This window comes from Wyeomyia smithii, chromosome 2 (genome assembly GCF_029784165.1).
Source record: "Wyeomyia smithii strain HCP4-BCI-WySm-NY-G18 chromosome 2, ASM2978416v1, whole genome shotgun sequence".
NCBI lineage: Eukaryota > Metazoa > Arthropoda > Insecta > Diptera > Culicidae > Wyeomyia > Wyeomyia smithii.
The window spans coordinates 179321655-179334893 of record NC_073695.1 but is presented as its reverse complement, the minus strand read 5'-3'; positions in this window follow the sequence as shown (position 1 = coordinate 179334893).

Genomic DNA, 13239 nt, shown 5'->3' with positions numbered 1-13239 from the left:
AGTGTGCAGGAGTATATCCGGCCTCTAGTAACAACAAGTCTCGAACTAACACCCCTTTCCTTCATTCCTTTGATCTACGTTCTGGACCGGCAGGCGTCGGTACTGATCAGCATGCAGGGGTTATTGGAGATGCACATCGAAAAGCTAAATCCCAAGCAGGAATCACTAAATTCGATTTACAACTCCAATCGATCCTGATCAGTAACGAAGTGGCAACCGGTGGTGATCAATCAAGCTCAAGCTATCTCGTAACATATTTTTAATGTTTCTAAATGATGTCAATTTAATATGGTTAGAATCCATAGGTCGTCTTCCACCTGATCGATCCACCTTGCCCGCTGTGCATCTCTCCATCTCGTCTCTGACGGATTGGTTTCAAGAACCATTTTTACCGGGCTGTCCTCCGACATCCTTATGACATGCCCAGCTTACCGCAACTTGTCAATCTTGGCGGTGTGGACGATAGATGGCTCTCCAAACAGCTCCGGCAGTTCGTGGTTCATTCGCGTTCTCCAAGTTTCGTTCTCCATCTGTAGTCCACCAAAGATGGTACGCAACACCTTCTGCTCGAAGCGTCTTGAACTTTTGTGTACTTTGTCCTCGATGCATTGATGACCAGTCCAATTCGTTTGGCTTCGGCCTTCAGTCCGATGTACGCCTCTGCCATCTTCACAAAGGTTCGAGCTACAATGACGATATCGTCGGCGAAGTCAAACAGTTGAACCGACTTTTGGAATATCGTGCCACTCGTGTTAATTCCCCCTCTTCTGATGACACTTTCCAGGGCACAAGAAATCATCACCTCGCCTCGATCCTCTCCGAGTTTCGAAGAGGCTCGAGAGTGCCCCGATACTCGAGCTACCCACATCACTCGAACCATTGTCGCTTTGACCAACCGCGTTAGTTTGTCCGAAAATGCGTAAAGCAAAGCAAAGCCTTGGTGCTACATTCCGATTCGGATCTCGACCTTCTGTTTTAATATACACAGACTTCGCAGCCAACTGTAAAGTGTACAGAACAATTGCGGGACTAGCGCTACGATTCTACTGACATGAACAGTCTTTCCCGAGCCGAGACTTGAACCTACGACGACTGGCTTGTTAGGCCAGCATCGTACCTCAAGACCAGCTGAGAGGGTTGTGTAGTCGTGCATAATTTGCCATAGCTGGTCTCGATTGATTGTGTCGTATGCCGATTTGGAATCGATGTATAGATGATGTGTGGGCATGTTGTATTCGCGGCATTTCTGCATAACCTGCTGAACAGTGAATCTGGGCAGCATATCGTCTTGCGGCACGTAGCTTTAACAGAAACTGCTCTGCTTCTCGAAGAACTTCTGAGTGTCGTTAGCTTGATACAGATCTTCCATCGCTACGTGATCTCGGTCCTCTCGCTGATGCTTTTTCTTTAGGAGGACTGAGTTCTGACCATTCCGTACCTGTCGGTATCGTACCACGTTCGCTTTTTTACGGTGTTGCAGCTTTCTCGCCCGTGCTGCGTTCTTCTCCTCGACTAATTGCTTGCATTCGCCGTAAAACCAGTCATTTCTATGATTCGGAGTCCTACCTATGAAGGATCAGATGTTTCCTCAGCCATCTTTAAGAGTAGCTGCGCCAAGCTGCTCTTCCGTGGGTTACGCTGCTGCGCGTATTCCTATGCAACCCCGGTGTCCCGCAGTTGTTCGATATTTGGTCGCGGCGTTCGACTTCGGCGGGTGTTATACACCAATGAAAGCTTTTAGCACATGCACACTGCTACTAGGTAGTGCTCCGAACCTAAATTCACACTGCGGTTGGTGAGAACAATGATGATGTCGGAGAAGAACCTGCCGTCGATTAGAACGTGGTCGATTTGATTCTTCGTCTGGTGCTCGGGTGATCACCAGGTGGATTTTTGGACATCTTTGCGGGGGAAGAATGTACTTCGGACTACCATACCACACGAGGCCGTTAAGTTTACGCGCCGATGGCCGTTATCATCAAATACGGCGTGTAGGATATCTAGCCCGATTACCGGTCTGTACATTGTCTCCCGTCATACCTTAGCATTCAAGTCGCCAGCGACGATTTTCACGCCCCGTCGCAGTCAGCCATCGTTGACCAGCTCTAGCTGAGCGTAGAACGCTTCCTTCTCGTCGTCGGGTCTTCCCTCATGTGAGCAGTGCACTTGATGATGCTGTAGTTGAAGAACCGGCAATTTATTCTCAATTTGCACATTCTTGCGTTGATCGGCTGCCACCCCATCACGCTTGGCGCATCTTGGCCAGTACTATGAAGCCGGTGCCCCGCTCATTGGTGACGCCACAACTCTGGTAAAAAGTAGCCGCCCGGTGACCGATTTTCCATACCTTCTGTCCTGTCCAACAAAGTTCTTGGAGCGCTACGGCTTCGAAGTTGCGTAGATGTAGCTCGCTGTACTTTACACTGGTCAACACAAGTGCCCTCCCTCCCTCCGAAACCCTCCCAGCTGGTCTCGAGGTACGATGTTGGCCTAACAAGCCAGTTGTCGTAGGTTCGAGTCTCGACTCGGGAGAGATTGTTTGTGTCAGTGTCAGTTAGCTGCGAAGTCTGTGTATAATTAACAGAAGGTCGAGTTCCGAATGTAGCACCAAGGCTTTGCTTTGCAACACAAGTGCACTCCAAAAGCTCAAACCAGAAAATATGAGAGATTATAGCTATTCAACCATTCCTGTGAATTTTGGTATCCCTCTGTCGACCAGTATTATCTTGTTGCATCCTGAAAAGCAGAGCGATTTTCAGTTGCATATTCCAAATTTCCAATCATTGTCCTTATTTCGTTGTCTAGGTCCATGCCAATTGTTCCCTTATGTTGTTTGTAACATATTGTCTTCCGGACGGCTCTTTGGGCGTTTCCCAACCCCCTGTCTAGCCGGGGGACCAGCGTGTCAGCTCTGTTCAGTGTCCCACGCACCAGGACGTTGATCATCCGCTCTTGTCATGAAGATTAGACGCTGTTTTGGGCCGCTCCATCTTGGTGAACAAACGCTCGAGTTGGCGAAGCATTTCCTCTGCCGCGGAAGTATGGTTTACGCGCCAATGATCGCGTCGCACTTTCTCACTTACCTATTGTCAGATGACAACATTGCCCAGTCAACACGCAACCAGTTGTGTCCATGTTTCAACTGGCAGTTGTAACCGTTTCGGTTAGAAGCCGTCGGAGATAACTGCTAAAGTTACCACGGGGGGCATGAGAATATCGCACTGCCGTAACACCTCGATTTAGAACAACGATGCTATAACCATAACCGATGAAACCCGAAGCAAGGGCGAAGATCAGCGGATCAACAGGCAAATCCGATATTGGCGAGCTATCGTCAGCCATTGCAAATTGATCGCTCGATAAGCCCAGACCAGTTAAGTTAAATAAAGTAAAAGCCAGATAAGCCTAGAAAAGGTTAGTGTTGGAGCACGTGAACCTCAAAGAATAAATGAGGATAGTGAATCAGGACCCAGAATTTGCAATATCGCTTCGTCGCAGGGGTAGTACCTCATCCACGTGCAAGCCCTCCGTGCTATCGACCTACAAGCTACGCCACCTTTACCATCCACACCAAGCGTAGACAGTCCGTCAGTCAGCGAAGCCATTTGGATTCGGACCAATAAGCAAGACGAGCGATCGAGCCGTGGGACGGCGAAGGTCCGCTGAATTCCCCAATGGTTACGGCCTGGGAGGAGGAGAGTTGCGGAAACAGCCAGCAGACTATCGTCGTATCGTCGACGTGACGGCATAGGTTGCCGAGCTACAGAGCAGCCAGCATCGGTAGTAGAGTTCTTCGGAGATATTGTATGTAACTAGCATGTGATTAGACCTAAGATAAAAATGCATGTACTTAGTTAAGACAAAAATGCCACGTGGTAGAATAGAGTCAGGTTAAGCCCCCCATATCGTAAATATAGAATGCATGTGAAACCCAACTGCTATTTTCGTCATATCGGCCGACCCTGAGAACTTTTGCAAACCTTGGAGAAGGTGTTCGAGAGAGATAGAGAGACATTGCTCACCTGGTTGAGTAGCTGAGGTGACACAGTTTAGTGTTTCTCCTGAAGTTGTGAGGAAAGTACTTGTGAGGGCCGGAGCTGTGTTTGACACTCCTTCCAGGTTTTCAACTCATCATTTGAAGCCCAACAACTTCACACTTCATCTCTTCATTACTAGCGAATCTTTCATCACCAAGTGATAAAAGATTCGCTTTTTGTTTCAACCAATCGCTTTAGTGATATAGACTGTTCCGAAAATTTTAAATACATCTTCTTTCTTGAATAAAACAAAAAATACAGGATTTTTCGGGTCATTTTATACTGAAATATAGATAATAAGTGTTTTCTTTCCAGTTTCAATTCAAGTTGGGATTATTTTTCGTAGGATACGCGGGTTCTCTAATTTTTCTCTTAACACTACTCATTAGCTTTTGCACAGTGTGCTCTCCGACCATTTTTACCACTTTAAGCCAATCTTTTTTAAATTTTTCAACATTGTCCGCTGGTTTGACATATTTCCTCAGCTTTGCCTTGGTCAAAGCCCAAAAAGTTTCAATAGGGCGAATTTCAGGACAGTTTAGAAGATTAATCTCCTTTGGGACACATGTGACATTATTTGTTTTATACCACCCTAGTGCATCCTTAGAGTAATGGCAGGGAGCAAGATCGGGCCAAAAGATTGGAGGATTGTTATGCTGCTTAACCATGGGTAACAACCTTTTCTGCATACACTCTTTCACGTAAATTTTACCATTCATTGTGTCATTCGTAATGAATGGACGAGATATTTTCCCACATTCACAAATGGCCTGCCAAACCATTACCTTTTTGCCGAATTTTTCGGTGTAAATGGCTTTCACTGGTCCAGGGACATCCTTTCCCTTCGGTGATGTATAAAATTGCGGTCCTAGCAGAGTCTTATAGTCCAGTTTTATGTAGGTTTCGTCATCCATGTGTAACCGATCGTAACAGTAAAATTAAATGTTTTTTTAATTGTATGAAATGTACCTAGTAAACGCTCACCTATTTTTCATGTAACGTACTAAGCTTCCACAGTTCAACTCTTACACAAAATCGATGGGCTGTCGTATACGGGGCGAAATGAGTCGACTAGCCGCCATACCAAATTTGAACTACGAGCATTGGCGGCTATCGAGTACGCGCCAACAGCGCATTTGAATTCAGGCGAGCGAGTGATAAAGAGGTGCGAGTTTTTAAAAAAAAGAGGTAATTGGTGGTAAATGATTGTTGAACCGGAGAAACCGAGGAGTAAAAGAGGACAATCCTAAGAATTATTCAGGACCTTTTTGTTGCATTTAATTAATTTGCGATTGGCGATCGCGATAGCACTCGGCACCCGCTTCGGCCTAGGCAGCATTAAGTTGCCTACGTCTAACCGTAAAAGACCAACGAGCTCTCGGGCAACGGCCCTAACCGTAAAGGAGAGGATTCCCTTCTCGGTTCGGCAGCAGTCGGTATCGTCCGTCGCCAACCGATCCACGCCAACGAAGGAAGCGCCTGAGAAGACCCTTGCCTGGAACGCCTTTCCAGGTCGCCTACACACCACCCACGCAGTTGCAGCCGCCCTGTCGCTGACCGGCGGAAAATCATCGTTCGACGCGGGACGCCGCACATCGAGCCAGGAGAGTCGAGAGAAGTAGCGGTACGTACCTGTCGTGACACCCGTCGAAGCACACACCACACCGTTCAATAAAACACTTTTTAAAGAAGTTGAGCGTTTCAGTGAAATTTAGTATCGCGAAATCCCCCCAGTTTGCCAAGTAGCGCGCCGGCCTTGTGACTAAGTCCAGGTCTCGTGCTGCTGAAGTTTGTCGGGAAGCTACCCTACTTGGAGGGTAGTGACAATTGGCGCCCAACTAAAATCGCGAAAAGGCAAACGGAGGATCGAGTAGCATAAAAAACTATTTAGCTTTTCACTGAAACGAGGGGAGAGTACACAATCAGTGTTGCACTGTTGTGTAGTCTGTTACACTACCACTTCTCCTAATCAGAACAATAGTTTAAAGTTGCGAAGTGGTTAGTTTTCACGGTTGTCGAAAAAAGTTGTCACGGTAGAAAGTACGTGCACCGAAAAGTAGTTAAATTTCAAAAAAAAAAACAGGTATCACGTAGGTGATTAAGAGTCAAATCGTTAATTAAAAGGTCCTGAATACTAAAAACTTTTACACATTATACATTGAATATACTTAAACCTAACATTATACACTAAAACACATTGACATCAATTATTTATTATTTTTACTACTGTGCTACTTTTTCCTAAATAAATTATTTAAGTTTGAATTTTCTAATAATATTATAGTTTAGATTTGCTTGTAAATATATATTTTTTTATTAAAATTAATTTAACTTTCGGAACTTATTCTAAAAAGACAATGACGTCTAAATTTAAATTACAATACCGGTCGTTGAATCCTGAGCACTTGTTGGACGATGAAATCGAACACGAGTTGCTAATACGCCAGCAAAAATTTTCTAGTGGTGATTCGCGAGATGCAAAAAAGCGCAAACTGCGTAGTTCGCTTAAGCTCCAGCCAGAAGTTGAGGATGTTCCGCTGGTTTCTAAGGAAGCACAGGAACTAGAATTCCGTCAGATCGAGGAAAAACTTGCGAAGATTCAATATGTGCTAGAGAGAAAGGTGAAGAAAAAAACAGATTTATTTCCATTTAAAACTAGGTTAATACATTTACTATTTAGGGTAATGAGACTGAGAGATTTGTTGAACTTTGATACGCGCGGATTAGAAGCATTGGCAATCCAGTTGCTCAATGATAATTTTACCGCGAAGGATAAAAGGAAAAACACGAAAGATTTGAGTGAATCTGATGTCACTGAATCAGAAGAAAGTGATGAAGTAGAATGGGATACAGCAATTGAAGAAGACAAAGTGAACAGGAAAAGGCAAAAGAAAGGTACGTTGAAAGTTAATAGAATAGCAAGTACGCCTAAAACGACAGGGAAACATAGAAAAAGTAAACCCACTAGCTCCGATAAACTAATAGCACGAATAATGTTGCAAGTGGACAATTACTTAGAACAAAAGCTTAGTCAGTTGAACCTCGCAGAAAATCGTTCGAACGTTAGTTCGAAGAAAACTGATAAAGAAGCAAAGGATATAAGAACTGAGAACAGGAATGATGCAAATGAACGTAAGAACAGAAAGCAGAATAAAGCGAATCACGATTCTTATAAAAAGAAAAAAGAGCTGAGTAGAAGGACACGTTGTCAGGATAGGCAAGATAGCGATGAAGAGACAGATGAGAATACGGCTAGTGATAGTAGTTCCAATAGCTATTCTAGTTCGGATGAAGGGCCTCGAAGACAGAAATCGTCTCGTCAGCCACGTCCGGTGGCGGATTGGAAGTTAAGGTATGACGGAAGAGATGAAGGGAGGAAACTGAACAAGTTCATTGCTGAGGTAGAGTTTTTGGCTGAAGCTGAGAATATCAGCAAGCGTACGCTTTTTAATGAAGCCATTCACCTTTTTGCGGGTGATGTACGGACTTGGTATATGGAGGGAAAGCGGAATGCAATTTTTCGTAACTGGAACGAGTTGGTCATTGAGCTGAAGCAAGAATACCAGCCACCAGATTTAGATTTCCATTACGAGCAGCAAGCAGCAAACCGAATACAGCGAAAATCAGAAAAGTTTACTGATTATATCAAGGCAGTAACAGAGATTTTCGACTATATGTCCATTCCACCAACCGAACAGCGGAAATTTGAAATTATATTTCGTAATCTGCGATCGGATTACAAAAATGCGTTGGTAGTCAAGAATATCAGCACTTTACGCTCCTTACAGCTCTGGGGGAGAAAGCTAGACTCGGCCAACTGGTATCGCTACCGGCAAAAAGAAAATGAGACAACTCACAGACAATCTTATGTTCACGAGGTAGTCCAAAAACCGTACCATCGAGTACCCTACGACAATAGAGATGGAAAAAATAGTGATAAGGAGTGGAATAATGGCAGAAACAAGAATTGGCAAAAAGATGGAAGAAATGAATGGAATCGAAATCAAAACAAGGACTGGAAGCAGAAAGGTAGCAATGAACCAGAAAAATGGAAGAGCAGCAGAGACAGAGGCGAGCGTAACAAACCTGCCGAGCAACGAGAAAGGCACCTCCCATCCCCACTATCACCACTGGAAGGAAACAGCAAAAGCTTATTGGACAAGCGAGTAGCAGAATACCGGATACCCAACAAATACACCTGTTTCAACTGCCGTGGTGAAAATCACTACTACGAAAGTTGTCTCAAAGAAAAAGAACGTTTTTGTACGAGATGCGGATTTTACGATTTCACTCGTGAAAATTGTCCATACTGTGCAAAAAACGCGCCCAAATCGACGTAGGAGGTCGTCGAAGGCGATCTCAAAAGCCTCCAAGAATATTTGTCCCAGACAATAAAGATGTCGAAGAGTTGACTGTCGCGATTGAAGGAGATAACCGTCCATTTGTTGGGATAGAGGTAATGGGTATAAAGCTGATCGGATTACTGGATAGTGGAGCTCTAGTTTCGATTCTAGGTATGGGTGGGGAAGAGCTGTTAAAAAAATTAAAGCTAAAAAAATTCCCAACCAAGATGAAGCTTCTGGCAGCAGGCGGAGAAAATTTGGCCGTACAGGGATACGTCCATCTCCCAGTCACATTCAACAGTGAAACAAAGCTTGTTACTACCATAATTGCCCCAACATTAAAGCGTCGGCTGCTCCTAGGCATTAATTTCTGGCACCTCTTCGGAATAGAACCCACTATTAAGGATGGTGTAAATACAATAGAGGAAGTGGCAGTGGAGCCAGAAGATGAGATCTCTTTGTCACCCGAACAGCGAAAACAATTGGAGGAAGTAAAAAAGGAGTTTAAGGGATTTGTAGACGGACAGTTTTTGGAAACAACGCCTCTGATAAGCCATAAAATTGAGTTTACGCCCGACCATGCAGAAGCGGATCCAGTTCGGCTGAATCCGTATCCGTGGTCACCGGAAGTCCAAAAGCATGTGAACGAGGAACTGGATAAGTGGATTCGATCTGGAGTGGTAGAGAAGTCTACTAGCGACTGGGCGCTTCTAATAGTGCCAGTTCTTAAGAGCACAGAAGACGAAGATGGCGGGAAACAAATAAAGCTCAGGATGTGCTTAGACGCCAGAAAATTGAACGATAGGACGCGTAGAGACGCCTACCCACTGCCTCACCAGGACCGAATTCTGGGAAGGCTAGGCTCGTCACGGTTCTTGTCGACAATTGATCTGTCGAAAGCTTTCTGGCAGATACCGTTAGACCCTGCTTCTCGTAAATACACCGCATTCCGTGTTTTTGGAAGAGGTCTGTTTCAATTTACGAGACTGCCATTTGGCCTTGTTAACAGTCCTGCAACACTGTCCAGACTTATGGACCAAGTTTTAGGATACGGTGAATTAGAGCCACGAGTGTTTGTCTATTTAGACGACATCGTGATTGCCAGCGACACTTTCGACGAGCACATAGAAAGCCTCAAGGAAGTGGCACGCAGATTGAGAGAGGCCAATCTTTCAATTAACATTGAAAAGTCGAAGTTCTGTGTGCCAGAGTTACCGTACCTTGGTTTCATACTGTCTAAGGCAGGATTGAGGCCTAACCCTGATAAGGTAGAGGCGATCAACAATTTTGAACGGCCAACGTCAGTCCGATCTCTTCGTAGGTTTCTCGGAATGGTAAACTATTACCGGCGTTTCATTACGGTGTTTAGCGAAATTACAGCTCCGCTAACAAATTTATTGAAAGGAAAACCGAAAATCATAAAATGGAATGATGATGCCGAAAATGCGTTTTTAGAGCTGAAACAAAAATTGATATCAGCACCTATTCTGAAAAATCCCGATTTTACGTTACCGTTCACTGTGCAAACGGATGCCAGTGATAGTGCTATTGCAGGCGTTCTAACTCAGGAACAACAGGGGGTGGAACATGTCGTTGCTTACTTCTCCCGCAAGCTGACCACACCGCAGATGTCATGGAAAGCAGCGGAAAAAGAAGGTCTAGCAGCACTCGAAGCCATCGAAAAATTTAGACCGTACATTGAAGGTAACCGATTCACGTTGGTAACCGATTCATCCGCTTTGTCATTCATTATGAATACCAAGTGGAAATCGTCATCAAAGCTCAGTCGATGGAGTATGCAGCTACAGCAATATGACATGGTTGTTCGTCACAGAAAGGGATCCTTGAATGTAGTACCTGATGCACTGTAACGGTCCTCAGAAACACTGGAAATTAAAAGCGGCGATAGCTGGTACACCAACATGTATCGTAGGGTAGAAGAGTTCCCGCAGAACTATGCCGATTTTAAAATCGAAGAATCGAAACTCTACAAATTTGTAGCGACTCGTACCGAACTGTTGGACTACAAGTTTGAGTGGAAACTTTGTGTGCCAGAAGAGCTAAGGCAGGAAGTGTTGCAGGGAGAGCATGACGCTGTGTTGCACCCTGGGTTTGAGAAGACCATTCATCGGCTCAAACAAAAATATTATTGGCCGAGAATGGCAATTGATCTGAAACGTTACATCCAATGCTGTTCCGTCTGTAAACAATGTAAGCCTTCTACAGTTGCAACTGCGCCGGCAGTGGGTAACCAGAAACTCACCAATAAACCGTTTCAAATATTGGCACTAGATTTCATTCAGAATCTTCCTGGAAGCAAGTCAGGAAAATGCCATTTGTTGGTGTTAATGGATTTATTTTCCAAATGGGTACAGTTAGTTCCAGTTAGGAAAATAGAATCTAAGGAAGTGTGCCGTATTGTAGAGGATTGTTGGATGAAGAGATTGGGAACTCCGGAGGTAATCATTACCGATAACGCGACAACATTTGTCGGAAAAGAATTCCAAGCACTGCTGCAACGAAGAGGAATTCAACACTGGCCAAATGCGCGGCATCACAGCCAGGCAAATCCCGTTGAAAGAACCAACAGGACGATCAACGCATGCTTACGCACATACATGCGAGATGATCAACGGATATGGGATACCAGGATCGCGGAAATTGAGGAAATGATCAACTCCACTGTTCATTCTTCCACTGGTTTAACACCATACCGCATCTTGTATGGCCATGAAAAACTTACGCGAGGAAATGAACATAAACGCGAGGTCGATCGTCAGGAATGCTCGATTGTACAGCGGGATGAAAGTCGGAAACAAATGAACGAAAGAGTTTTCAAGCTGGTCGAGCAAAATTTGAAAAAGGGTCACGACAAAAATGTAAAAACTCATAACCTGAGACATACAAAATTTGCAGCCACTTACCAAGTGGGTCAGACCGAATTGAAGAAGAACTTTCGATTGTCCTCAGTGGCCGATCATTACAATACCAAATATGGACCTCTCTATCTCCCATGCGTAGTCGTTGCGAGAAGAGGTACAAGCTGTTATGAATTGGCAGATGAAAACGGTAAAAATCTGGGAGTATTTTCTGCAGCCGATCTTCGGCCAGATAATTGACATCGGAAATTTAAGCACTGAAAAATCCGAGTATCTAGAAGCATGCTTCAGATTATGGCAGGCTAACAGCGAGATGCACTCATTGACGTGTTTCAAGTTCATCGAGTGCTTGATGAATCTGTCATAATGTTCATCGATCGTCGTGCGTTAAATGAACCCGGACCGCGGCGATGAAAGCTTCGTGCAGCAAGAGAGAAAAGCTCCTTGCTGAGAAGAGATCTGGAAGAGAATCAATAAAATAAATTTATTGCATGAAGATAGAAATAGGATTAAAATTAGTAGATAAACTGATAGAAATAATTATTAAGTAGTAAGATAGGCAGTTAGGTTAGGGATAGGAATAAGCAAAAAAAAAAAAATAGGAACCACATACCGAAACTACTCACCACTCATTCTGGAAGCATAAAGTATCGCAAACGGCGAATGAAATGCGTTGGTTATCAGGTTCATTCTTCAGGTGGAATAACGTGACAAATTAGCTTTTACGCGTGAAAGCACCATCATTTAATCGAAAGGAACCCCATCCTTGGACACCTGAAATTCGCTGGAAGGCCAACCAGCCGAATGAACCTGGAAATAAACTTTTCTTTTAGCCTAACATTAAAGCGATACATAATTTTAATACTTATCGTTTAGTTTGGTATTTTTGTTTGTTGCGTCGGTCAATCCTCATATTTTTTTATTATGTAGATATGTCACGTGCAAGTATAGTCCTTTAGTAAATTGCTCCATCTTTGTTATAAACTCAACTACTTTTACACTAATAGCACCGCAGCGTTCGTACGCTATCCCGGACGAATAGATACTGATAAGTGATCTCCTTCTCTTGCGGAAGCAAGATGAAACTGAGATGAACTTAACGAAACAATAGTAGGAACAATACTCACCACTGATGTCAATGAACACTCAGTTACACTGAACAAAAATATTACACATGTACAATTACGGCAGATTTTCGAACGAAAAATGTACTCTTAGTTGCTACAAGTCGTGATGTTCCACTGATTCTATGTTTTTTAACTACTACGTGTTGCGATGTATTTGTTTGTTTTATGTTCAATAACCACTTGACAGCTTCTCAAGCTTTCCGTTCTAAATAATTGAACTGTATAGTCCAATTATTTAACCGGAGTGGGGGATAGTGTAACCGATCGTTACAGTAAAATTAAATGTTTTTTTAATTGTATGAAATGTACCTAGTAAACGCTCACCTATTTTTCATGTAACGTACTAAGCTTCCACAGTTCAACTCTTACACAAAATCGATGGGCTGTCGTATACGGGGCGAAATGAGTCGACTAGCCGCCATACCAAATTTGAACTACGAGCATTGGCGGCTATCGAGTACGCGCCAACAGCGCATTTGAATTCAGGCGAGCGAGTGATAAAGAGGTGCGAGTTTTTAAAAAAAAGAGGTAATTGGTGGTAAATGATTGTTGAACCGGAGAAACCGAGGAGTAAAAGAGGACAATCCTAAGAATTATTCAGGACCTTTTTGTTGCATTTAATTAATTTGCGATTGGCGATCGCGATAGCACTCGGCACCCGCTTCGGCCTAGGCAGCATTAAGTTGCCTACGTCTAACCGTAAAAGACCAACGAGCTCTCGGGCAACGGCCCTAACCGTAAAGGAGAGGATTCCCTTCTCGGTTCGGCAGCAGTCGGTATCGTCCGTCGCCAACCGATCCACGCCAACGAAGGAAGCGCCTGAGAAGACCCTTGCCTGGAACGCCTTTCCAGG